This window comes from Oncorhynchus keta, chromosome 8 (assembly GCF_023373465.1).
Source record: "Oncorhynchus keta strain PuntledgeMale-10-30-2019 chromosome 8, Oket_V2, whole genome shotgun sequence".
Lineage (NCBI taxonomy): Eukaryota > Metazoa > Chordata > Actinopteri > Salmoniformes > Salmonidae > Oncorhynchus > Oncorhynchus keta.
In genome coordinates this window covers 38403240-38430739 of record NC_068428.1, presented here as the reverse complement: position 1 = coordinate 38430739, position 27500 = coordinate 38403240, and the positions used below count along the sequence as shown (strand labels likewise).

At 44.6% G+C, this 27500-nt stretch overlaps 1 protein-coding gene across 13 annotated transcripts in view; it reads left to right on the top strand.

The window, feature by feature from the left end:
- LOC118378319 (neurexin-3b-like) overlaps nucleotides 1–27500 on the top strand; it is a 778567-nt gene that overhangs the window by 119103 nt on the left and 631964 nt on the right. The window lies entirely within an intron of this gene.

Sequence of the window (27500 nt, the reverse complement as noted above, 5' to 3'; positions counted from 1 at the left end):
TTAGTAACTACTGCTGTCTCTCCAACACTGGGGTTAGTAACTACTGCTGTCTCTCCAACACTGGGGTTAGTAACTACTGCTGTCTCTCTCTAACACTGGGGTTAGTAACTACTGCTGTCTCTCACTAACACCGGGGTTAGTAACTACTGCTGTCTCTCTAACACTGGGGTTTGTAACTACTGCTGTCTCTCTCTAACACTGGGGTTAGTAACTACTGCTGTCTCTCACTAACACTGGGGTTAGTAACTACTGCTGTCTCTCCAACACTGGGGTTAGTAACCCCTGCTGTCTCTCTAACACTGGGGTTAGTAACTACTGCTGTCTCTCTCTAACACTGGGGTTAGTAACTACTGCTGTCTCTCACTAACACTGGGGTTAGTAACTACTGCTGTCTCTCCAACACTGGGGTTAGTAACCCCTGCTGTCTCTCTAACACTGGGGTTAGTAACTACTGCTGTCTCTCTCTAACACTGGGGTTAGTAACCCCTGCTGTCTCTCTAACACTGGGGTTAGTAACTACTGCTGTCTCTCTCTAACACTGGGGTTAGTAACTACTGCTGTCTCTCTAACACTGGGGTTAGTAACTACTGCTGTCTCTCCAACACTGGGGTTAGTAACTACTGCTGTCTCTCTCTAACACTGGGGTTAGTAACTACTGCTGTCTCTCACTAACACCGGGGTTAGTAACTACTGCTGTCTCTCTAACACTGGGGTTTGTAACTACTGCTGTCTCTCACTAACACTGGGGTTAGTAACTACTGCTGTCTCTCCAACACTGGGGTTAGTAACCCCTGCTGTCTCTCCAACACTGGGGTTAGTAACTACTGCTGTCTCTCACTAACACTGGGGTTAGTAACTACTGCTGTCTCTCCAACACTGGGGTTAGTAACCCCTGCTGTCTCTCTAACACTGGGGTTAGTAACTACTGCTGTCTCTCTCTAACACTGGGGTTAGTAACTACTGCTGTCTCTCTAACACTGGGGTTAGTAACTACTGCTGTCTCTCTAACACTGGGGTTAGTAACTACTGCTGTCTCTCTCTAACACTGGGGTTAGTAACTACTGCTGTCTCTCCAACACTGGGGTTAGTAACTACTGCTGTCTCTCTAACACTGGGGTTAGTAACTACTGCTGTCTCTCCAACACTGGGGTTAGTAACTACTGCTGTCTCTCTAACACTGGGGTTATTATCCCCTGCTGTCCATGGTGCTGTCATACTTCAACGAGTCGGCAACAGCGGATGTACTGCTCACCCCGGACCAGTACGTGAGAGTCTCACCATATTAGTGTGTAGCCCCAAGCTGTTCAGACACTACAGACAGAAGTTGACAGATCGGCTGTACCGACTTCAGACGAGTCCCAAAACGTTTGTGGGTGTCGTAAGAGCAAAACGGAGAATACAATTGTTTTTGTGAAAGTCATCTTTCCACAGAGTGGATCATAATAGTTTTGTCAAACCGTTCGGACGCTACAGACGATGTTTCGAGGAGGCAGATTTTCTGCTTGTCTCATGGTCTGACAAACTCCTCCAGCTCGGTCTCCTTTCAGTTGCAGAATGTGATGGCGTATTGAGACGCAACCAATACAAAAACCTCTAGCTTAAACTGACAGATTTTTTGGGGGGTATTGTGTATTATTTTGTTTATTAGATTTAATGAATGGACTCTGGGGGTTAAGGAAGTCTCAAGCTTTTGCTCGTCTTAGTTAGAATACCTCATGATAACCTGCAGACAATTTAACAAGAGAGTTTTCCATCTATATTTTTCATCGCTGTCCATTTACCACCATAAACCTATCCTGGCACTAAGACCACACTCAATGAGCTGTGTTGGGCCGTAAGCAAACAACAACATGCACATCCAGAGGCATTGCTTCTATTGGCTGGTGATTTTAATGCAGGGAAAGTGAGATCTGTCTTACCTCATTTTTACCAGCATGTCACCTGTGCAACTGGAGGCGAAAAAACTCCAGAGCATCTTACAGACAGATTAGAAACTTCTCTTTTCAACAGGAGCCATTTGATTTCCAACCTGTGTTCTGAAATATTGCGAAAGGCAGTACAGTACTTCCTGATGTAGTGGTGCTGTGGGTGTACAGTACTTCCTGATGTAGTGGTGCTGTGGGTGTACAGTACTTTCTGATGTAGTGGTGCTGTGGGTGTACAGTACTTCCTGATGTAGTGGTGCTGTGGGTGTACAGTACGTCCTGATGTAGTGGTGCTGTGGGTGTACAGTACTTCCTGATGTAGTGGTGCTGTGGGTGTACAGTACTTCCTGATGTAGTGGTGCTGTGGGTGTACAGTACTTCCTGATGTAGTGGTGCTGTGGGTGTACAGTACTTCCTGATGTAGTGGTGCTGTGGGTGTACAGTACGTCCTGATGTAGTGGTGCTGTGGGTGTACAGTACTTCCTGATGTAGTGGTGCTGTGGGTGTACAGTACTTCCTGATGTAGTGGTGCTGTGGATGTACAGTACTTCCTGATGTAGTGGTGCTGTGGGTGTACAGTACTTCCTGATGTAGTGGTGCTGTGGGTGTACAGTACTTCCTGATGTAGTGGTGCTGTGGGTGTACAGTACGTCCTGATGTAGTGGTGCTGTGGGTGTACAGTACTTCCTGATGTAGTGGTGCTGTGGGTGTACAGTACTTCCTGATGTAGTGGTGCTGTGGGTGTACAGTACTTCCTGATGTAGTGGTGCTGTGGGTGTACAGTACTTCCTGATGTAGTGGTGCTGTGGATGTACAGTACTTCCTGATGTAGTGGTGCTGTGGGTGTACAGTACTTCCTGATGTAGTGGTGCTGTGGGTGTACAGTACTTCCTGATGTAGTGGTGCTGTGGGTGTACAGTACGTCCTGATGTAGTGGTGCTGTGGGTGTACAGTACTTCCTGATGTAGTGGTGCTGTGGGTGTACAGTACTTCCTGATGTAGTGGTGCTGTGGGTGTACAGTACTTCCTGATGTAGTGGTGCTGTGGGTGTACAGTACTTCCTGATGTAGTGGTGCTGTGGGTGTACAGTACTTCCTGATGTAGTGGTGCTGTGGGTGTACAGTACGTCCTGATGTAGTGGTGCTGTGGGTGTACAGTACGTCCTGATGTAGTGGTGCTGTGGGTGTACAGTACGTCCTGATGTAGTGGTGCTGTGGGTGTACAGTACGTCCTGATGTAGTGGTGCTGTGGGTGTACAGTACTTCCTGATGTAGTGGTGCTGTGGGTGTACAGTACTTTCCCGTGTCTGAGTGGGGACTGATGTTATGAGTGCGATAGATGATGATTTGACAATGTGGCATAATCCTCTTTCACTGATCTCCACTCGTCCATCTGCCCCATCTATCTATCTCATCCCCTCTCCTCCTCGCTTCCTTTCATCCACCACTCCATCCCTCACGCATGTACGTAGGCACGCCACATACGCACACACACACACACACACACACACACACACACACACACACACACACACACACACACACACACACACACACACACACACACACACACACACACACACACACACACACACCACTCATCAGATTATGCTTTGTATGTTGCTACTGTACAGCATTTTCTTCAGCAAAATATGTATCCCCCTCTATCTCACCCCATTTATCTACACTCTCTATTACACCCCCTCTATCTCACCCCATTTATCTACACTCTCTATTACACCCCCTCTATCTCACCCCATTTATCTACACTCTCTATTACACCCCCTCTATCTAACCCCATTTATCTACACTCTCTATTACACCCCCTCTATCTCACCCCATTTATCTACACTCTCTATTACACCCCCTCTATCTCACCCCATTTATCTACACTCTCTATTACACCCCCTCTATCTCACCCCATTTATCTACACTCTCTATTACACCCCCTCTATCTCACCCCATTTATCTACACTCTCTATTACACCCCCTCTATCTCACCCCATTTATCTACACTCTCTATTACACCCCCTCTATCTCACCCCATTTATCTACACTCTCTATTACACCCCCTCTATCTCACCCCATGTATCTACCCCCTCTATCACACCCCCTCTAGCTCACCCCATTTATCTACACTCTCTATTACACCCCCTCTATCTCACCCCATTTATCTACCCCCTCTATCTCATCCCTTTCATCTCAACCCCAATATGGTGTCCCCTCTATGGAGCCCCCCTATCTCTATCCTCCTGTATGTACAGCATTTTCTTCAGCAAAATATGTATCCCCCTCTATCTCACCCCATTTATCTACCCCCTCTATCACACCCCCTCTATCTCACCCCATTTATCTACACTCTCTATTACACCCCCTCTATCTCACCCCATTTATCTACCCCCTCTATCTCATCCCATTCATCTCTTCCCTCTATGTATCCCCCTCTATCTCACCCCCTCTATCTCACCCCATTTATCTACACCCTCTAACACACCCCCTCTATGTCACCCCCTCCATCTCACCCTATCTATCTCCCCCTCTATCTCTCCCCCTCTATCTCCCCCCTCTATCTCTCCCCCTCTATATCTCCCCCTCTATCTCCCCCCCTCTATCAACCAGACAGTGTTCCAAACCTTTCCCTGAGCTACATTTATTAGCTCTGGCACACCTGATTCAATTAGTCAACCATCTCTCTCTCTCTTTCGCTTTCTCGCTTTCTCTCCCTGTGCTTCTACCTCTCCTTCTCCCTTGATAGAGAGCCCTTCTCTTTTTTGCTGGGGCCTCTTATCCCCTGCAGTCTCTCCAGAGAGCATCTCTCAGCCTGGACTACTCATAGACAGGCCTGGCCTCTCTCCCTCTCCCTATGGTTCTGGAAATAGGCTTGTTGGGTCTTCTGGGCCTCTCTCTCTTTTTCTCTTTATCTCTCTCTCTCTCTCTCTCTCTCTCTCTCTCTCTCTCTCTCTCTCTCTCTCTCTCTCTGTCTCTCTCTCTCTCTGTCTCTCTCTCTCCCTCTCTCTCTCTGTCTCTCTCTCTGTCTCTCTCTCTCTCTCTCTCTCTCTCCTCTCTCTCTCTGTCTCTCGCTCTGTCTCTCTCTCTCTCTCCCTCTCCCTCTCCCTCTCCCTCTGTCTCTCTCTCTCTCTCTCTCTCTCTCTCTCTCTCTCTCTCTCTCTCTCTCTCTCTCCCCTCTCTCTCTCTCTCTCTCTCTCTCATTCAATAGACATGCCAACCCGTGTGTATTCAAGGATCATATCACTGACTTGCACATGTGTTTGATGGTGGCGGCCCAAAATATGTTTTTCTTTGATCAGGCTTCCTCAACACACTACGTCACTACTCTGTAACATTCAGTGGTCAGATGTCATGCCAGAGTCGTTGCTTCCAGCGCCATCCTGTGTTACAGTCACTCCCTAAAGTCCCTGCCTACCACGGCACAAATATTCATTTACATTTCCACCTTTCACAAATGGCACCCTATTTCCTAAGTGCCCCTGGACAGGGAATAGGGTTCCATTTGTTCCCATCTAGTTCCAGAGATGCTCTGACAGTGATGAATACATAACAGGGAGATATGTGATATGTGGTACAGTCAACATATGGTTAACTTTTATCCTGCCTGCTTGCCTGCTACCATGCAGCCGGGGAGTCGGCTTTGAAGTCAAACTGCCAAGGAGAGTGAGATGGAGAGGTAGAGAGGTGGAGAGGTGAAGAGCTGGAGAGAGAGATGGAGAGGTGGAGAGAGAGATGGAGAGGTGGAGAGAGAGATGGAGAGGTGGAGAGAGAAGCGAGAGAGAAGGATTGTTAACAGAAAGGTTAATAAAGAGGGAATTATAGAGAGAGTGTATTGGAATGAAAGATGGAGATGAAGAGAAAAGAAGAGTGAGAGATATGAAGAGAAGAGTACCAGAGTGAGAGAGAGACGACAAGAAAGAAAGACATGGCGTTGCCCTCAGGGGCTAATGATAATATTCATAGCGTCGCTTGTTTGTTGATGAGCTAACATTGGATTTTATCCCTCTCTCCCTCTGTCTTTCTCTGTCTTTCTCTTTCTCTCTCTCTCTCTCTCTCTCTCTCTCTCTCTCTCTCTCTCTCTCTCTCTCTCTCTCTCTCTCTCTCTCTCTCTCTCTCTCTCTCTCTCTCTCTCTCTCTCTCTCTCTCTCTCTATCCCTCTCTCCCTCTCTCCCTCTGTCTTCCTCTGTCTCTCTCTCTCTCTATCCCTCCCTCCCTCTGTCTTTCTCTCTCTCTCTCTCTCTCTCTCTCTCTCTCTCTCTCTCTCTCTCTCTCTCTCTCTCTCTCTCTCTCTCTCTCTCTCTCTCTCCCTCTCTCCCTCTCTCTCTCTCTCTCTCTCTCTCTCTCTCTCTCTCTCTCTCTCTCTCTCTCTCTCTCTCTCTCTCTCTCTCTCTCTCTCTCTCTCTCTCTCTCTATCCCTCTCTCCCTCTCTCCCTCTGTCTTCCTCTGTCTCTCTCTCTCTCTATCCCTCCCTCCCTCTGTCTTTCTCTCTCTCTCTCTCTCTCTCTCTCTCTCTCTGTCTCTCTCTCTCTCTCTCTCCCTCTCTCTCTCTCTGTCTTTCTCTCTCTCTCTCTCTCTCTCTCTCTCTCTCTCTCTCTCTCTCTCTCTCTCTCTCTCTCTCTCTCTCTCTCTCTCTCTCTCTATCCCTCTCCCCTCTCTCCCTCTGTCTTCCACTGTCTCTCTCTCTCTCTCTCTCTCTCTCTCCTATCCCTCTCTCCCACTGTCTTTCTCTCTCTCTCCCTCCCTTCTTCACTCTCTCCCTTCTTCGCTCTCTTTCCCCCTGCATCTCATCTCATCTCCCTCTCTCCTCCGCGGCGGTTCTTTCTGCCCTGCTTCTGTTAGTTCTGGGAAATGCAGTGATTACTTCTGTAGCTGAGATGAACACACACACACACAGAGAATGTGTCCTGGCTAATCCAGTAGTAGCAGAATGTGTCCTGGCTAATGCAGTAGTACAGAATGTGTCCTGGCTAATGCAGTAGTACAGAATGTGTCCTGGCTAATGCAGTAGTACAGAATGTGTCCAGGCTAATGCAGTAGTAGCAGAATGTGTAGTGGCTAATGCAGTAGTACAGAATGTGTCCTGGCTAATCCAGTAGTAGCAGAATGTGTCCTGGCTAATGCAGTAGTACAGAATGTGTCCTGGCTAATGTAGTAGTGGCAGAATGTGTAGTGGCTAACGCAGTAGTACAAAATGTGATCTGGTTAATGCAGTAGTACAGAATGTGTCCTGGCTAATGCAGTAGTGGCAGAATGTGTCCTGGCTAACGCAGTAGTACAGAATGTGTCCTGGCTAATGCAGTAGTACAGAATGTGTCCTGGCTAATGCAGTAGTAGCAGAATGTGTCCTGGCTAATGCAGTAGTACAGAATGTGTCCTGGCTAACGCAGTAGTACAAAATGTGTCCTGGCTAATGCAGTAGTACAGAATGTGTCCTGGCTAATGCAGTAGTACAGAATGTGTCCTGGCTCATTGAAAATAAGAATATGTTCTTAACTGACTTGCCTGGCTAAATAAAGGTAAAATTAAAAAAAATAAATAATAATTAATGTAGTAGTGGCAGAATGTGTAGTGGCTAACGCAGTAGTACAAAATGTGATCTGGTTAATGCAGTAGTACAGAATGTGTCCTGGCTAATGCAGTAGTACAGAATGTGTCCTGGCTAATGCAGTAGTACAGAATATGTCCTGGCTAATGCAGTAGTACAGAATGTGTCCTGGCTAATGCAGTAGTACAGAATGTGTCCTGGCTAATGCAGTAGAACAGAATGTGTCCTGGCTAATGCAGTAGAACAGAATGTGTCCTGGCTAATGCAGTAGTACAGAATGTGTCCTGGCTAATGCAGTAGTACAGAATGTGTCCTGGCTAATGCAGTAGTACAGAATGTGTCCTGGCTAATACAGTAGTACAGAATGTGTCCTGGCTAATGTAGTAGTACAGAATGTGTCCTGGCTAATTCAGTAGTACAGAATGTGTCCTGGCTAATGCAGTAGTACAGAATGTGTCCTGGCTAATGCAGTAGTGGCAGAATGTGTCCTTGCTAAAGCAGTACTAGCAGAAGACCTGGCTTCAAATAGTGTTTGAAATCATTCATACTTTGAGCGTTTACCTGCATTTACTTTTGCGACAATTCTACTGGTTCCATTGTGCCAGGAAAGTTCTTCAAATACTATTTGAACCCAGATGTGGCACTATCCACCTGTAACACAGTAGCCTATATGAGGTCATTCATAGCAGTGGTATTGTCAGTCCATTCGGTCTGTGAGAGGGACTTACTGTGCCTATTTGTGGCATCCCCCTTGAGACTGTTGAAAGGCACGGTGCACAGTCTAGTCTGAGCCTATGTATGTCTGGGTCTGTCTGTGTCCTCATTCTGTGTCTGAGCCCTGCCTGTCAGACCAACTCTGTTCTTTCAGACCAACTCTGTTCTTTCAGACCGACTCTGTTCTTTCAGACCGACTCTGTTCTTTCAGACCGACTCTGTTCTTTCTGACCAACTCTGTTCTTTCAGACCAACTCTGTTCTTTCAGACCGACTCTGTTCTTTCAGACCAACTCTGTTCTTTCAGACCGACTCTGTTCTTTCAGACCAACTCTTTTCTTTCAGACCAACTCTGTTTGTTCTGTAAGACCAACTCTGTTCTGTCAGACCAACTCTGTTCTTTCAGACCAACTCTGCTTTGCTCTTCATGGTGTCTGGTTAGGACTGTATTCTCCATGGTGTCTGATTAGGACCGTATTCTCCATGGTGTCTGATTAGGACCGTATTCTCTATGGTGTCTGATTAGGAACGTAATCTCCATGGTGTCTGGTTAGGACCGTATTCTCCATGGTGTCTGATTAGGACTGTATTCTCCATGGTGTCTGATTAGGACCGTATTCTCCATGGTGTCTGATTAGGACCGTATTCTCTATGGTGTCTGATTAGGAACGTAATCTCCATGGTGTCTGGTCATGACTGTAATCTCCATGGTGTCTGGTCAGGACTGTAATCTCCATGGTGTCTGATTAGGACCGTATTCTCCATGGTGTCTGATTAGGACCGTATTCTCTATGGTGTCTGATTAGGAACGTAATCTCCATGGTGTCTGGTTAGGACCGTATTCTCCATGGTGTCTGATTAGGACCGTATTCTCCATGGTGTCTGATTAGGACCGTATTCTCCATGGTGTCTGATTAGGACCGTATTCTCCATGGTGTCTGATTAGGACCGTATTCTCTATGGTGTCTGATTAGGAACGTAATCTCCATGGTGTCTGGTCACGACTGTCATCTCCATGGTGTCTGGTTAAAACCGTAATCTCCATGGTGTCTGATTAGGACCGTATTCTCCATGGTGTCTGGTTAGGACCGTATTCTCCATGGTGTCTGATTAGGACTGTATTCTCCATGGTGTCTGATTAGGACCGTATTCTCCATGGTGTCTGATTAGGACCGTATTCTCCATGGTGTCTGATTAGGACTGTATTCTCCATGGTGTCTGATTAGGACTGTAATCTCCATGGTGTCTGGTTAGGACCGTATTCTCCATGGTGTCTGATTAGGACCGTATTCTCCATGGTGTCTGATTAGGACCGTATTCTCCATGGTGTCTGATTAGGACCGTATTCTCCATGGTGTCTGATTAGGACCGTATTCTCCATGGTGTCTGATTAGGACCGTATTCTCCATGGTGTCTGATTAGGACCGTATTCTCCATGGTGTCTGGTCAGGACTGTAATCTCCATGGTGTCTGATTAGGACCGTATTCTCCATGGTGTCTGGTTAGGACTGTAATCTCCATGGTGTCTGATTAAACCGTAATCTCCATGGTGTCTGGTTAGGACTGTAATCTCCATGGTGTCTGGTTAGGACTGTAATCTCCATGGTGTCTGGTTAGGACTGTAATCTCCATGGTGTCTGATTAAAACCGTAATCTCCATGGTGTCTGGTTAGGACTGTAATCTCCATGGTGTCTGGTTAGGACTGTAATCTCCATGGTGTCTGGTTAGGACTGTAATCTCCATGGTGTCTGGTTAGGACTGTAATCTCCATGGTGTCTGGTTAGGACTGTAATCTCCATGGTGTCTGGTTAGGACTGTATTCTCCATGGTGTCTGGTTAGGACTGTAATCTCCATGGTGTCTGGTTAGGACTGTAATCTCCATGGTGTCTGATTAAAACCGTAATCTCCATGGTGTCTGGTTAGGACTGTAATCTCCATGGTGTCTGGTTAGGACTGTAATCTCCATGGTGTCTGGTTAGGACTGTAATCTCCATGGTGTCTGGTTAGGACTGTAATCTCCATGGTGTCTGGTTAGGACTGTATTCTCTATGGTGTCTGGTTAGGACCGTATTCTCCATGGTGTCTGATTAGGACCGTATTCTCCATGGTGTCTGATTAGGACCGTATTCTCTATGGTGTCTGATTAGGAACGTAATCTCCATGGTGTCTGGTCATGACTGTAATCTCCATGGTGTCTGGTCAGGACTGTATTCTCCATGGTGTCTGATTAGGACTGTCATCTCCATGGTGTCTGATTAGGACTGTAATCTCCATGGTGTCTGGTTAGGACTGTCATCTCCATGGTGTCTGATTAGGACCGTAATCTCCATGGTGTCTGATTAGGACCGTATTCTCCATGGTGTCTGGTTAGGACTGTATTCTCCATGGTGTCTGATTAGGACTGTAATCTCCATGGTGTCTGATTAGGACCGTATTCTCCATGGTGTCTGGTTAGGACTGTATTCTCCATGGTGTCTGATTAGGACTGTATTCTCTATGGTGTCTGATTAGGACTGTATTCTCCATGGTGTCTGATTAGGACTGTAATCTCCATGGTGTCTGATTAGGACCGTATTCTCCATGGTGTCTGGTTAGGACTGTATTCTCTATGGTGTCTGATTAGGACTGTATTCTCCATGGTGTCTGATTAGGACCGTATTCTCCATGGTGTCTGGTTAGGACTGTAATCTCCATGGTGTCTGGTTAAGACTGTAATCTCCATGGTGTCTGATTAGGACCGTATTCTCCATGGTGTCTGGTTAGGACTGTAATCTCCATGGTGTCTGGTCAGGACTGTAATCTCCATGGTGTCTGATTAGGACTGTAATCTCCATGGTGTCTGATTAGGACCGTATTCTCCATGGTGTCTGATTAGGACCGTATTCTCCATGGTGTCTGATTAGGACCGTATTCTCCATGGTGTCTGGTTAGGACTGTAATCTCCATGGTGTCTGATTAGGACCGTATTCTCCATGGTGTCTGATTAGGACCGTATTCTCCATGGTGTCTGATTAGGACCGTATTCTCCATGGTGTCTGGTTAGGACTGTAATCTCCATGGTGTCTGATTAGGACCATAATCTCCATGGTGTCTGGTTAAGAAGGTAATCTCCATGGTGTCTGATTAGGACCGTATTCTCCATGGTGTCTGGTTAGGACTGTAATCTCCATGGTGTCTGATTAGGACTGTAATCTCTATGGTGTCTGGTTAGGACCGTATTCTCCATGGTGTCTGATTAGGACCGTATTCTCCATGGTGTCTGATTAGGACCGTATTCTCCATGGTGTCTGGTTAGGACCATAATCTCCATGGTGTCTGGTTAAGAAGGTAATCTCCATGGTGTCTGATTAGGACCGTATTCTCCATGGTGTCTGGTTAGGACCGTATTCTCCATGGTGTCTGATTAGGACTGTATTCTCCATGGTGTCTGGTTAGGACCGTATTCTCCATGGTGTCTGATTAGGACTGTATTCTCCATGGTGTCTGGTCAGGACTGTAATCTCCATGGTGTCTGGTCAGGACTGTAATCTCCATGATGTCTGGTTAAAACCGTAATCTCCATGGTGTCTGATTAGGACCGTATTCTCCATGGTGTCTGGTTAGGACCGTATTCTCCATGGTGTCTGATTAGGACCGTATTCTCCATGGTGTCTGATTAGGACCGTAATCTCCATGGTGTCTGATTAGGACCGTATTCTCCATGGTGTCTGATTAGGACCGTATTCTCCATGGTGTCTGATTAGGACCATAATCTCCATGGTGTCTGATTAGGACCGTAATCTCCATGGTGTCTGATTAGGACCGTATTCTCCATGGTGTCTGATTAGGACCGTATTCTCCATGGTGTCTGGTTAGGACCATAATCTCCATGGTGTCTGATTAGGACCGTATTCTCCATGGTGTCTGGTTAGGACCGTATTCTCCATGGTGTCTGATTAGGACCATAATCTCCATGGTGTCTGGTTAGGACTGTAATCTCCATGGTGTCTGATTAGGACTGTATTCTCCATGGTGTCTGGTTAGGACTGTAATCTCCATGGTGTCTGGTCAGGACTGTCATCTCCATGGTGTCTGATTAGGACCGTATTGTCACTGAACTGCTTGATTAAGTGAGCTTTTATTTGCACCATAAAGGAGCCATGTTCCAACTCTTTTTCTGCTTCTCTTTCTCTACATCTATATCTCTTGCTTCGCTCCATTTATCTCTCTCTGTCTATCTCCCTCCACTGCACTCCCTCCTTCCCATCCACCCTATCTCTCTCTGTCTATATCCCTCCACTGCACTCCCTCCTTCCCTTCCACCCTATCTCTCTCTGTCTATCTCCCTCCACTGCACTCCCTCCTTCCCATCCACCCTATCTCTCTCTGTCTATCTCCCTCCACTGCACTCCCTCCTTCCCTTCCACCCTATCTCTCCTGTCTATCTCCCTCCACTGCACTCCCTCCTTCCCTTCCACCCTATCTCTCTCTGTCTATCTCCCTCCACTGCACTCCCTCCTTCCCATCCACCCTATCTCTCTCTGTCTATATCCCTCCACTGCACTCCCTCCTTCCCTTCCACCCTATCTCTCTCTGTCTATATCCCTCCACTGCACTCCCTCCTTCCCATCCACCCTATTCTCTCTGTCTATATCCCTCCACTGCACTCCCTCCTTCCCATCCACCCTATCTCTCTCTGTCTATCTCCCTCCACTGCACTCCCTCCTTCCCTTCCACCCTATCTCTCTCTGTCTATCTCCCTCCACTGCACTCCCTCCTTCCCTTCCACCCTATCTCTCTCTGTCTATCTCCCTCCACTGCACTCCCTCCTTCCCATCCACCCTATCTCTCTCTGTCTATCTCCCTCCACTGCACTCCCTCCTTCCCTTCCACCCTATCTCTCTCTGTCTATCTCCCTCCACTGCACTCCCTCCTTCCCATCCACCCTATCTCTCTCTGTCTATCTCCCTCCACTGCACTCCCTCCTTCCCTTCCACCCTATCTCTCTCTGTCTATATCCCTCCACTGCACTCCCTCCTTCCCATCCACCCTATCTCTCTCTGTCTATATCCCTCCACTGCACTCCCTCCTTCCCATCCACCTATCTCTCTCTGTCTATCTCCCTCCACTGCACTCCCTCCTTCCCTTCCACCCTGGTCTCTCTTGTCTATCTCCCTCCACTGCACTCCCTCCTTCCCTTCCACCCTATCTCTCTCTGTCTATCTCCCTCCACTGCACTCCCTCCTTCCCTTCCACCCTATCTCTCTCTGTCTATCTCCCTCCACTGCACTCCCTCCTTCCCATCCACCCTATCTCTCTCTGTCTATATCCCTCCACTGCACTCCCTCCTTCCGTTCCACCCTATCTCTCTCTGTCTATCTCCCTCCACTGCACTCCCTCCTTCCCATCCACCCTATCTCTCTCTGTCTATCTCCCTCCACTGCACTCCCTCCTTCCCTTCCACCCTATCTCTCTCTGTCTATCTCCCTCCACTGCACTCCCTCCTTCCCTTCCACCCTATCTCTCTCTGTCTATCTCCCTCCACTGCACTCCCTCCTTCCCATCCACCCTATCTCTCTCTGTCTATATCCCTCCACTGCACTCCCTCCTTCCCTTCCACCCTATCTCTCTCTGTCTATATCCCTCCACTGCACTCCCTCCTTCCCATCCACCCTATCTCTCTCTGTCTATCTCCCTCCACTGCACTCCCTCCTTCCCATCCACCCTATCTCTCTCTGTCTATCTCCCTCCACTGCACTCCCTCCTTCCCTTCCACCCTATCTCTCTCTGTCTATCTCCCTCCACTGCACTCCCTCCTTCCCTTCCACCCTATCTCTCTCTGTCTATCTCCCTCCACTGCACTCCCTCCTTCCCATCCACCCTATCTCTCTCTGTCTATCTCCCTCCACTGCACTCCCTCCTTCCCTTCCACCCTATCTCTCTCTGTCTATCTCCCTCCACTGCACTCCCTCCTTCCCATCCACCCTATCTCTCTCTGTCTATCTCCCTCCACTGCACTCCCTCCTTCCCTTCCACCCTATCTCTCTCTGTCTATCTCCCTCCACTGCACTCCCTCCTTCCCATCCACCCTATCTCTCTCTGTCTATCTCCCTCCACTGCACTCCCTCCTTCCCATCCACCCTATCTCTCTCTCTCTGATCTGTCCTTCCCCTCCCTTGGTTTGATGAGTTTTTTTCTCCACTGGACTGTCAATGACACTGTTCCCGTTATTGCTGCTATTATTGTCTCTCCTGAAAGGAGAAATAACATGGTTGCTTGCGTGTCTGAATAGCATACATTTCTAACAGCACATTTTATACAAAGAGAAGGTCTTTCAATTATACTCCTCTCATTGTTGATACAAAGAATAGAGGAGGACAGTTATGAGGTATTGTAGTCACTTTCACCGCAACCACGAAACAGCCAGCCTTGTTATTAGTTTTCTGTTTTCAAAACACCCAGCCGACCATTTTGGATAGTTATGACCCTCTGTGAAGCATCAGCCCCCCTTCTTTTCATTCTTTCTTTTCTTTCTTTCTCCATCTCCTTTTCCATTCCTTTTTCTTCCTGGTTTATTAGTGAAGCCATGCTCGTTCTGAGTGATCTCAGTAGTCAGAAGCAGAGACAACCTATTGTCTTCTGTAGCCCTCTGAAAATAACAGCTGAAAACTTTCCACGTGTTTTGATAGATATGCCCTACCAGCAGATCATTGAAAGGGGATAATATAGAGATGTCATTGTGGCTCTGTTGTGGTAGTTTGTGGCAGTTTCCCTATTCCTGTGTTGTGTGGAGGGAAACTAGATCAGACTTTGTGTTTCTACAGTTTCTTGATTTCTGTGTTGTGTAGCATGAAACTAGATCAGACATTGTGGCTCTACAGTTTCCTGATTCCTGTGTTGTGTAGGGGGAAACAAGATCAAACATTGTGGTTCTACAGTTTCCTGATTTCTGTGTTGTGTAAGGGGAAACTAGATCAGACATTGTGGCTCTACAGTATCCTGATTTATGTGTTGTATAGGGGGGAACTAGATCAGACATTGTGGTTCTACAGTTTCCTGATTTCTGTGTTGTGTAAGGGGAAACTAGATCAGACATTGTGACTACAGTTTCCTGATTCATGTGTTGTGTAGGGGGGAACTAGATCAGACATTGTGGTTCTACAGTTTCCTGATTCATGTGTTGTGTAGGGGGGAACTAGATCAGACATTGTGGCTCTACAGTTTCCTGATTTCTGTGTTGTGTAGCAGGAAACTTAGCCATACATTGTGACTCAACAGTTTCCTAATTTATGAGTTGTGTAGGGGGATACTAGATCAGACCACAGTCTGAATGCTTACAAACCTCCCATGATCCACTATAGCGATTCAGCACATTTCCTTCCGCTCAACTTCTCACTGCACACTCTAGGCAAAATGTTCTCTTAAATGTGATTGACCCCCCACACACTCATCAAAGTCATGATTAATGCATGAGCTCATTTTAAAACTGTACTGTATTCGGCCCTTAGAGTACAACCAGGGGATATCAATTGTTCTTTCCAAAGGCTAGGTGTTTTTTCTGCACATACCTTGAAGTGTAAGAATGGCTGCTCATCTCCTCTCCTCTCCCCCTGTTGAGTGTCTTCTCCAGTGTTACTATACAGTATGTATGTTAGCCTGGGGGGTGTGAGAGCAGCCGAAACCTCATGTCCTTCTGGAGACAACCAGACCCAAGAGGGCCGCAACCACACCTCCACCACCACACCACATGCAACTTAACCATCCCTATGATTTAGACTGGCCCAGAACAGAAACTTATCTGATGCTGGACTCATTCATCCCCCATCCCCCTCCTCAGGGGAAGATACCTGTAATTATTCAGCCCCATCTTAAAAGTTAATACTTTGTAGCGCTCATTTACAGTGCTTTTGCTGCGATTACAGCTGATATAGTCAATAACAAGCACAATCATGAAGGGTATGTCTTTCTACAAATCAAAAAATGTTTTGCACATCGAGGGACTGAAATTTCTTCCCATTCCTCCTTGCAAAACAGCTCGAGCTCAGTGAGGTTGGATGGAGAGCATTTGTGAACAGAAGTTTTCAGTTCTTTCCACAGATTCTCGATTCGATTCAGGTCTGGACTTTGACTTGGCCATTCTAACACCTGGATATGTTTATTTTTGAACCATTCCATTGTAGATTTTACTTTATGTTTTGGATCATTGTCTTGTTGGAAGACAAATCTCCGTCCCAGTCTCAGGTCTTTTGCAGACTCCATCAGGTTTTCTTCCAGAATGGTCCTGTATTTGGCTCCATCCATCTTCCCATCAATTTTAACCATCTTCCCTGTCCCTGCTGAAGAAAAGCAGGCCCAAACCATGATGCTGCCACCACCATGTTTGACAGTGGGGATGGTGTGTTCAGGGTGATGAGCTGTGTTGCTTTTACGCCAAACCTAACGTTTTGCATTGTTGCAAAAAGTTCAATTTTGGTTTCATCTGACCAGAGCACCTTCTTCCACATGTTTGGTGTGTCTCCCAGGTGGCTTGTGGCAAAATTTAAACGCCACTTTTTATGGATATCTTTAAGAAATGGCTTTCTTCTTGCCACTCTTCCATAAAGGCCAGATTTGTGCAATATACGACTGATTGTTGTCCTATGGACAGAGTCTCCCACCTCAGCTGTAGATCTCTGCAGTTCATCCAGAGTGATCATGGGCCTCTTGGCTGCATCTCTGATCAGTCTTCTCCTTGTATGAGCTGGAAGTTTAGAGGGACGGCCAGGTCTTGGTAGATTTGCAGTGGTCTGATACTCCTTCCATTTCAATATTATCGCTTGCACAGTGCTCCTTGGGATGTTTAAAGCTTGGGAAATCTTTTTGTATCCAAATCCGGCTTTAAACTTCTTCACAACAGTATCTCGGACCTTCCTGGTGTGTTCCTTGTTCTTCATGATGCTCTCTGCGCTTTTAACGGACCTCTGAGACTATCACAGTGCAGGTGCATTTATACGGAGACTTGATTACACACAGGTGGATTGTATTTATCATCATTAGTCATTTAGGTCAACATTGGATCATTCAGAGATCCTCACTGAACTTCTGGAGAGAGTTTGCTGCACTGAAAGTAAAGAGGCTGAATAATTTTGCACGCCCAATGTTTCAGTTTTTGATTTGTTAAAAAAGTTTGAAATATCCAATAAATGTCGTTCCACTTCATGATTGTGTCCCACTTGTTGTTGATTCTTCACAAAAAAATACAGTTTTATATCGTTATGTTTGAAGCCTGAAATGTGGCAAAAGGTCGCAAAGTTCAAGGGGGCCGAATACTTTCGCAAGGCACTGTATCTCCTCGGGAGAAAGTTAACTGCACTCATTAATCCTTCCTTGCTAAAGTTAACTGGACTCATTCATCCAAGCTGGTGAAAGCTAACTCATCTCCTCGGGGGAAAGTTAACTGGCATCATTCATCCCCCCTCCCCCAGGGGCAAGTTAACTGGACTCAGTCATCTCTCCTTGTGAAATCTAACTGTCCTCATTCATCCCTCCCTCCCCCAGGGGTAAGTTAACTGGACTCATTCATCTCCTCCGAGGAAAGTTAACTGGACTCATTCATCTCCGCAGGGGAAAGTTAAATGGACTCATTCATCTCCTCAGGGGAAAGTTAACTGAACTCATTCATCCAAGCTGGTGAAATCTAACGAGACTCATTCATTTCTCCTTTTGAAAGCTAACTGGACTCATTCATCTCATCTTGCTAAAGCTAACTGGACTAATTAATCTCATCTTGCTAAAGCTAACTGGACTCATTCATCTCATCTTGCTAAAGCGAACTGGACTCATTCATCTCTCCTTACTAAAGCTAACTGGACTTATTCATCTCTCCTTACTAAAGCTAACTGTACTCATTCATCTCTCCTTACTAAATCTAACTGGACTCATTCATCTCTCCTTACTAAAGCTAACTGGACTCATTCATCTCTCCTTACTAAAGCTAACTGGACTCATTCATCTCTCCTTACTAAAGCTAACTGGACTCATTCATCTCACCTTACTAAATCTAACTGGACTCATTCATCTCATCTTGCTAAAGCTAACTGGACTCATTCATCTCATCTTGCTAAAGCTAACTAGACTCATTCATCTCATCTTGCTAAATCTAACTGGACTCATTCATCTCATCTTGCTAAAGCAAACTGGACTCATTCTTCCCTCCTTGCAAAAGCAAACTGGACTCATTCTTCCCTCCTTGCAAAAGCAAACTGGACTCATTCTTCCCTCCTTGCAAAAGCTAACTGGACTCATTCTTCCCTCCTTGCAAAAGCAAACTGGACTCATTCTTCCCTCCTTGCAAAAGCTAACTGGACACATTCATTCTTCTTGGTGAAATCTAACTGGACACATTCGTTCCTCTTGGTGAAATTGAACAGGATTCATTCATCTCTCCTTACTAAAGCTAACTGGACTCATTCATCTCTCCTTACTAAATCTAACTGGACTCATTCATCTCTCCTTACTAAAGCTAACTGGACTCATTCATCTCTCCTTACTAAAGCTAATTGGACTCATTCATCTCATCTTGAAAAAGCTAACTGGACTCATTCATCTCTCCTTGCTAAAGCTAACTGGACTCATTCATATCTCCTTGCTAAAGCTAACTGGACTCATTCATCTCATCTTGCTAAAGCTAACTGGACTCATTGATCTCTCCTTGCTAAAGCTAACTGGACTCATTTATCGCATCTTGCTAAAGCTAACTGGACTCATTCATCTCATCGTGCTAAAGCTAGCTGGACACATTAATCCCTCCTTGCTAAATCTAACTGGACTCATTCATCTTCTAATGAAATCTAACTGGACTCATTCATCCCTCCTTGCAAAAGCTAACTGGACACATTCATTCTTCTTGGTGAAATTGAACAGGATTCATTCATCCATCTCTCCTTACTAAAGCTAACTGGACTCATTCATCTCTCCTTACTAAAGCTAACTGGACTCATTCATCTCTCCTTACTAAAGCTAACTGGACTCATTCATCTCTCCTTACTAAAGCTAACTGGACTCATTCATCTCTCCTTACTAAAGCTAACTGGACTCATTCATCTCTCCTTACTAAAGCTAACTGGTCTCATTCATCTCATCTTGCTAAAGCTAACTGGACTCATTCATCTCACCTTGCTAAAGCTAACTGGACTCATTCATCTCATCTTGGTGAACGCCATCTGGACTCATTCATTCCCCCTTGCTAAAGCTAACTGTCTCATTCATTCCTCTTGGTGAAAGCTAACTGGACCCATTCATTCCTCTTGGTGAAAGCTAACTGGACCCATTCATTCCTCTTGGTGAAAGCTAACTGGACCCATTCATTCCTCTTGGTGAAAGCTAACTGGACACATTCATTCCTCTTGGTGAAAGCTAACTGGACACATTCATTCCTCTTGGTGAAAGCTAACTGGACCCATTCATTCCTCTTGGTGAAAGCTAACTGGACCCATTCATTCCTCTTGGTGAAAGCTAACTGGACCCATTCATTCCTCTTGGTGAAAGCTAACTGGACCCATTCATTCCTCTTGGTGAAAGCTAACTGGACCCATTCCTCTTGGTGATTCCTCTTCCTCTTGGTGAAAGCTAATTCTGGTGACTAACTGGACATTCATTCCTCTTGGTGAAAGCTAACTGGACCCATTCATTCCTCTTGGTGAAAGCTAACTGGAAAGCCTGGACATTCATTCCTCTTGGTGAAAGCTAACTGGACCCATTCATTCCTCTTGGTGAAAGCTCTGGACACATTCACCTCTTGAAAGCTAACTGGACCCATTCATTCCTCTTGGTGAAAGCTAACTGGACCCATTCATTCCTCTTGGTGAAAGCTAACTGGACCCATTCATTCCTCTTGGTGAAAGCTAACTGGACCCATTCATTCCTCTTGGTGAAAGCTAACTGGACCCATTCATTCCTCTTGGTGAAAGCTAACTGGACCCATTCATTCCTCTTGGTGAAAGCTAACTGGACCCATTCATTCCTCTTGGTGAAAGCTAACTGGACCCATTCATTCCTCTTGGTGAAAGCTAACTGGACCCATTCATTCCTCTTGGTGAAAGCTAACTGGACCCATTCATTCCTCTTGGTGAAAGCTAACTGGACCCATTCATCCCTACTTGTTAAAGCTAACTGGACACATTCATCTCTACTTGTTAAAGCTAACTGGACACATTCATCTCTACTTGTTAAAGCTAACTGGACACATTCATCTCTACTTGTTAAAGCTAACTGAACTCATTCATTCCTCCTTTCTATATATCTAACTGGACTCATTCATCTCTACTTGCTAAAGCTAACTGAACTCATTCATCCCTCCTTTCTAAATCTATCTGTCTCATTCATCTCTAATTGTTAACGCTAACTGGACTCAATAATCCCTCCTTGTGAAAGCTAACTGAACAAATGTATCTCCCCGGGTGAAAGTTATCTGGCTTCATTCATCCCCCTTCCCCCATGGATAAGTTAACTGGACAAATTAATCTCCTTCCAGGTGAAAGTTATCTGACTCATTCATATCCTCAGGGGAATGTTATCTGGACTCATTCATCTACTCATAGGAAAGCTAACTGGACTTATTCATCTACTCATAAGAAAGCTAACTGGACTCATTCATCTACTCATAGGAAAGCTAACTGGACTTATTCATCTACTCATAAGAAAGCTAACTGGGGAAAAGCTAACTGGATTCATCTACTCATAGGAAAGCTAACTGGACTTATTCATCTACTCATAAGAAAGCTAACTGGACTCATTCATCTACTCATAGGAAAGCTAACTGGACTTATTCATCTACTCATAAGAAAGCTAACTGGACTTATTCAGCCCTCCTGATGAAATCAAACTTTTCTACTAGATGTCCCGTACACTGCTAGATGTCCCCTGTATGCAGAGGAATTAGCATATTTTGTTTGTATGTATATATGTGTGTGTGTGTGTGTGTGTGTGTGTGTGTGTGTGGGTGTGTGTGTGTGTGTGTGTGTGTGTGGGTGTGTGTGTGTGTGTGTGTGTGTGTGTGTGTGTGTGTATATGTACGTGTGTGTGTGTGTGTGTGTGTGTGTGTGTGTGTGTGTGTGTGTGTGTGTGTGTGTGTGTGTGTGTGTGTGTGTGTGTGTGTGTGTGTGTGTGTGTGTGTGTGTGTGTGTGTGTGTGTGTGTGTGTGTGTGTGTGTGTGTGTGTGTGTGTGTTTGAAAAGCACTACTTTTTTCCCCGACTTGACATCAAAGACTCCGTTAGAACATTATGCAGTTGTCAGTCACATTATTCGATTCATAGCTCAGTTCTTTTACAAGATGGTGTCTGGGATGGTGCCAGTTCTGTCTTCCCTTTGGTCTTGAAGGTGCTACTGTTTTCCTTCGGCAGTACGAGTTAACCCTATGTTGCTTGTTCTGCTGTTTAGAGGATAGGAGGTGACAGAGAGACTATGAAAGAGAGGAGGAGAGATTAGGAGGAGAGAGAGCCAAGAAGACATAGAGCGAGGGAACGGGTTCTGAGAGATAGAGAGGAACTTTTCAGAATAACAGTCACTCTTTTCCTACTATCTTCCTCTAACTTCATTGAGAACATGTTTATTGACTGTATGTGGTTGTCTCACCCAGCTATCTTAAGATGAATGCACTGGATAAGAGTGTCTTCTGAATGACTGAAATGTCAAATGGAATGTAAACGTTCAGTCATTTGCATGTTTTATTAGTTTTCTAGGGAAAGACAAGGGGTTCTGAGAGGTAGAGACCGGAACTGGGATATATAGAGATGTAGAGACCAGAACTGGGATATATAGAGAGGTAGAGACCAGAACTGGGATATATAGAGAGGTAGAGACCGGAACTGGGATATATAGAGAGGTAGAGACCGGAACTGGGATATATAGAGAGGTAGAGACCAGAACTGGGATATATAGAGAGGTAGAGACCAGAACTGGGATATATAGAGAGGTAGAGACCGGAACTGGGATATATAGAGAGGTAGAGATCGGAACTGGGATATATAGACATTTACATTTACAGAACTGGGATCATTTAGAGAGGCTCTTAGAGACTTACAAACTGGGCATACACCTAGACAGGTGGAACAGCCACTGGCATCTAAATCTTGTTGGGACCGGAACTGGGATATATAGAAGGTAGAGACCAGAATCCTAGGTATTCCTTGAGAGGTAGGGACCGGAACTGGGATAGGTGGTGATTGACTCCGCTGTCCTGGCGTCGTGAGAGGTAGAGACCGGAACTGGGATATATAGAGAGGTAGAGACCAGAACTGGGATATATAGAGAGGTAGAGACCAGAACTGGGATATATAGAGAGGTAGAGACCAGAACTGGAATATATAGAGAGGTAGAGACCAGAACTGGAATATATAGAGAGGTAGAGACCAGAACTGGAATATATAGAGAGGTAGAGACCAGAACTGGGATATATAGAGAGGTAGAGACCAGAACTGGGATATATAGAGGGGGAGATTACTCAGTGAAGGTGGGAAACACAAGGGGTTCTGAGAGGTAGAGACCGGAACTGGGATATATAGCGAGGTAGAGACCAGAACTGGGATATATAGAGAGGTAGAGACCAGAACTGGGATATATCAAATCAAATCAAATCAAATTTATTTATATAGCCCTGGAATATACATCAGAACTGATATCTCAAAGTTACTGTGAAGGAGAAACACAAGGGGTTCTGAAATCAAGATCCTTTCCTAACTGGGATATACCCTTGCCTAGGTAGAGACCAGAACTGGAATATATAGAGAGGTAGAGACCAGAACTGGGATATATAGAGGGGCAGATTACTCAGTGAATCATGTTAATGTTACAAGGGGTTCTGAGCTGTTGAGACCGGAACTGGGATATATCGTGTCCAGATAGAGACCAGAACTGGAATATATAGAGAGGTAAAATAAATAAATATATAGAGAGGTAGAGAAAAGAAACTGGGATGTTGTCAGGTAGCAAAATAGGTTGGCAACAAAACGCACAGCAATTCTCAGAAAAAACACAAGCCTGAGAGTTGTGACCGGAACTGGGATAATAAAGGTAGAGACCAGAACTGGAATATAAGAGAGATGTAGAGACCAGAACTGGGATATATAGAGGGGGAGATTACTCAGTGAAGGTGGGAAACACAAGGGGTTCTGAGATGTAGAGACCAGAACTGGGATATAAAGAGGGAGAGATTACTCAGTGAAGGAGGGAAAGGGAGTGAGAGCATCTCCCAAGAGAAAGATAGAGGTCCTTGTCGTGTTCTTTGAAGGCTCATCTTTACATCATCAGCACTCATTAATAAAGAAGCCTAATCCCTCGCTCCTTCTCTCCGACAAGGAGAGAAGGAGCGAGGGATTGTCCTCTCATCCCTATAATTCATCCATCTATCTTCTGAGAGTTATTGAAGACAGAGATTGATAGAGATGAAGAGAGAGATTGAGAGAGAGAAAGAGAGAGAGAAAGAGAGAGAGGGATAGGGAGAGGCCCAGAAAATTAATCAAGCCGAGGCCCAGAAGATCCAACGAGCCTATTTCCGGTAGGGTATAGTCCTTGAAATAGGGAGAGGGAAAGAGGCCAGACCTGTCTATGAGTCGCCCAGGCTCAGAGATGCTCTCTGGAGAGACTGCAGGGGATAAGAGGCCCCATCAGAAAGAGAGAAAACTCTCTATCACTTCAGCACTCCAATCACAGCCAATCAGGAGTGGTTCAGCTCTCCATCCTCAAATCTCCAGCCAAGGAGATGGAGAGAGGATGATGCTATTGACTTCACAGGCTGAGCAGAGTCTGCGTGTCTGCGTGTGCTACTGTGCATCTATGCATCTGTGCAGATGTGTGCATGCACCAGGCAAGCTCAGTTAGGGGCTCCCGAGTGGCGCAAGCAAGAAAGAAATAAGTAAAAAAAAACTGAGCTTGAGCGTACATAACTATTCACCCCCCCCCCAAAGTCAATACTTTGTAGAGCCACCTTTTGCAGCAAATGCAGCTGCAAGTCTCTTGGGGTATGTCTCTATAAGCTTGGCACATCTAGCCACTGGGATTTTTGCCCATTCTTCAAGGTAAAACTGCTCCAGCTCATTCAAATTGGATGTGTTCTGCTGGTGAACAGTAATCTTTAAGTCATACTACAGATTCTCAATTGGATTGAGGTCTGGGCTTTGACTAGGCCATTCCAAGACATTCCAAGACATTTAAATGTTTCCCCTTAAACCACTGAAGTGTTGCTGAAGTGTAAGCAGTATGCTTATTGTCATTGTCCTGCTGGAAGGTGAACTTCCGTCCCAGTCTGAAATCTCTGGAAGACTGAAACAGGTTTTCGTCAAGAATTTCCCTGTATTTAGCGCCATCCATCATTCCTTCAATTCTGATCAGTTCCCCAGTCCCTGCCGATGAAAAACATCTCCACAGCATGATGCTGCCACCACCATGAGTCACTGTGGGGATGCTGTTCTCGGGGTGATGAAAGGTGTTGGGTTTGCGCTAGACATTAAATGCTCAATTTTAGTCTCATCTGACCAGAGTACCTTCTTCCATATATTTGGGGAGTCTCCCTCATGCCTTTTGGTGACACCAAACGTGTGCTTATTTTTTTACTTTAAGCAATGGCTTTTGTCTGGCCACTCTTCCATAAAGCCCAGCTCTGTGGAGTCTACAGCTTAAAGTGGTCCTTTGGACAGATACTCCAATCTCCCCTGAGGAGCTTTGCAGCTCCTTCCGGGTTATCTTTGGTCTCTGTGTTGACTCTCTGATTAATGCCCTCCTTGCCTTGTCCGTGAATTTTGGTGGGCAGCTCTCTCTTGGCAGGTCTGTTGTGGTGTTATATTCTTTCAATTTTTTATAATGGATTTAATATTGCTCCGTGGGATGTTCAAAGTTTCTGATATTTTTTTATAACCCAGCCCTGATCTGTTCTTCTCCACGATTTTGTCCCTGACCATAGCAAAGGGGGTGAATACATATCCACACACCACTTTTCGTTTTTGTATTTTGGAAACAAATCATTTTTTAAATTTCACTTCATCAATTTGGACGATTTTGTGTATGTCCATTACATGAAATCCACATAAAAATCTATTTATATTACAGGACGTAAAGCAACAAAATAAGAAAAACGTCAATGGGGATGAATACTTTTACAAGGCACTGCATGTCTCTCACAAATGATTGTTCTCTCTCCTGGTGCCTGTCCTTGGATTTGCCAGAAATACATTTTTAGATAATAGACAACCCCCCTAATCTAAAAGACACATTTTTTTTTTGAAGAACACAGTATTTTTTGAAGAACACAGGAACACTTTTATTGTAATAGTATAGTGGTTTAGTATAGTGGTGTAATAATATAGTGGTGTTATAATATAGTGGTGTTATAATATAGTGGTGTTATAATATAGTGGTGTTATAGTATAGTAGTATAGTGGTGTTTTAATATAGTGGTGTTATAATATAGTGATGTTATAATATAGTGGTGTTATAGTATAGTAGTATAGTGGTGTTATAATATAGTGGTTTTATACTATAGTGGTGTTATAATATAGTGGTGTTATAATATAGTGGTGTTATACTATAGTGGTGTTATAATATAGTGATGTTATAGTTATAGTATAGTGGTGTTATAATATAGTGGTGTTATACTATAGTGGTGTTATAATATAGTGGTGTTATAGTATAGTGATGTTATAATATAGTGGTGTTATATAGTAGTATAGTGGTGTTATAATATAGTGGTGTTATACTATAGTGGTGTTATAATATAGTGATGTTATAATATAGTGGTGTTATAGTATAGTAGTATAGTGGTGTTATAATATAGTGGTGTTATAGTATAGTGGTGTTATAGTATAGTGGTGTTATACTATAGTGGTGTTATAATATAGTGGTGTTATAGTATAGTGGTGTTATAATATAGTGGTGTTATACTATAGTGGTGTTATAATATAGTGGTGTTATAGTATAGTGGTGTTATAATATAGTGGTGTTATACTATAGTGGTGTTATAATATACTATAGTGGTGTTATACTATAGTGGTGTTATACTATAGTGGTGTTATAATATAGTGATGTTATAGTATAGTAGTATAGTGGTGGTATAATATAGTGGTGTTATAATATAGTGGTGTTATACTATAGTGGTGTTATAATATAGTGATGTTATAGTATAGTAGTATAGTGGTGGTATAATATAGTGGTGTTATAATATAGTGGTGTTATAATATAGTGGTGTTATACTATAGTGGTGTTATACTATAGTGGTGTTATAATATAGTGGTGTTATAGTATAGTGGTGTTATACTATAGTGGTGTTATAATATAGTTGCATTATAATATAGTAGTATAGTTGTGTTATAATATTGTGGTGTTATAAAATAATGGTGTTATAATATAGTGGTGTTATAATATAGTGGCGTTATAATATAGTAGTATAGTGGTGTTATAATATAGTGGTGTTATAATATAGTGGTGTTATAGTATAAGGGTGTTATAATATAGTGGTGTTTTAGTATTGTCTGTTTATTATTATATTGTTATACATCTTCTTGGTTTTCCCTGCAGGGTTACCTTGTTCTCAAACAGACTCCCTGCTAATATAATTGTTATATAATAATAAAAACAGTTTATTTAGTATTCACTGGATGACTGACTAGGGGGTGCCTAGTCAGTTGCACAACTGAATGCATTCTAAATGTGTCTTCCTCATTTTCCCCAACCACTCTCAATCAGAGAGGTGCGGGGAGCTGCCTTAATCGACGTCCTCGGGGAGCAGTTGTTGTTTGGGATTGATTACCATACTCAAGGGCTGAACGGCAGATTCTTCCACCTTGCCGGCTTGGGGTTTCAAACCAGCGACCTTTCAGTTACTTTCCCAACCTCTTAAACTCTAGACGACCTTGTAGGCATATGAATAACACAGCCACAGTACTGACCTCGTTTGAAAACTACTCTTGACATGATTGGCTAGTAAGGTTAGGTGTCACGTTATGATAGATATCAGTGAGAGTGTCAGAACCTTGACTTTAATCTTCCCCTCACTCGCTCTCTCTCTCTCTCTCTCTCACCCTCCCCATCTCTCTCTCTCTCTCTCTCTCTCTTTTTCTCTCTTTTCTCTCTCTCTCTCTCTCTCTCTCTCTCTCTCTCTCTCTCTCCTCTCTCTCTCTCTCTCTCTCTCTCTCTCTCTCTCTCTCTCTCTCTCTCTCTCTCTCTCTCTCTCTCTCTCTCTCTCTCTCTCTCTCTCTCTCTCTCTCTCTCTCTCAAATTAAGATATGATACAAAATACATCAGTCACACTATCAGCCAGACTACAAATGTAGAGTGATAAGGTGGTTCAAGTGGAGTAAAG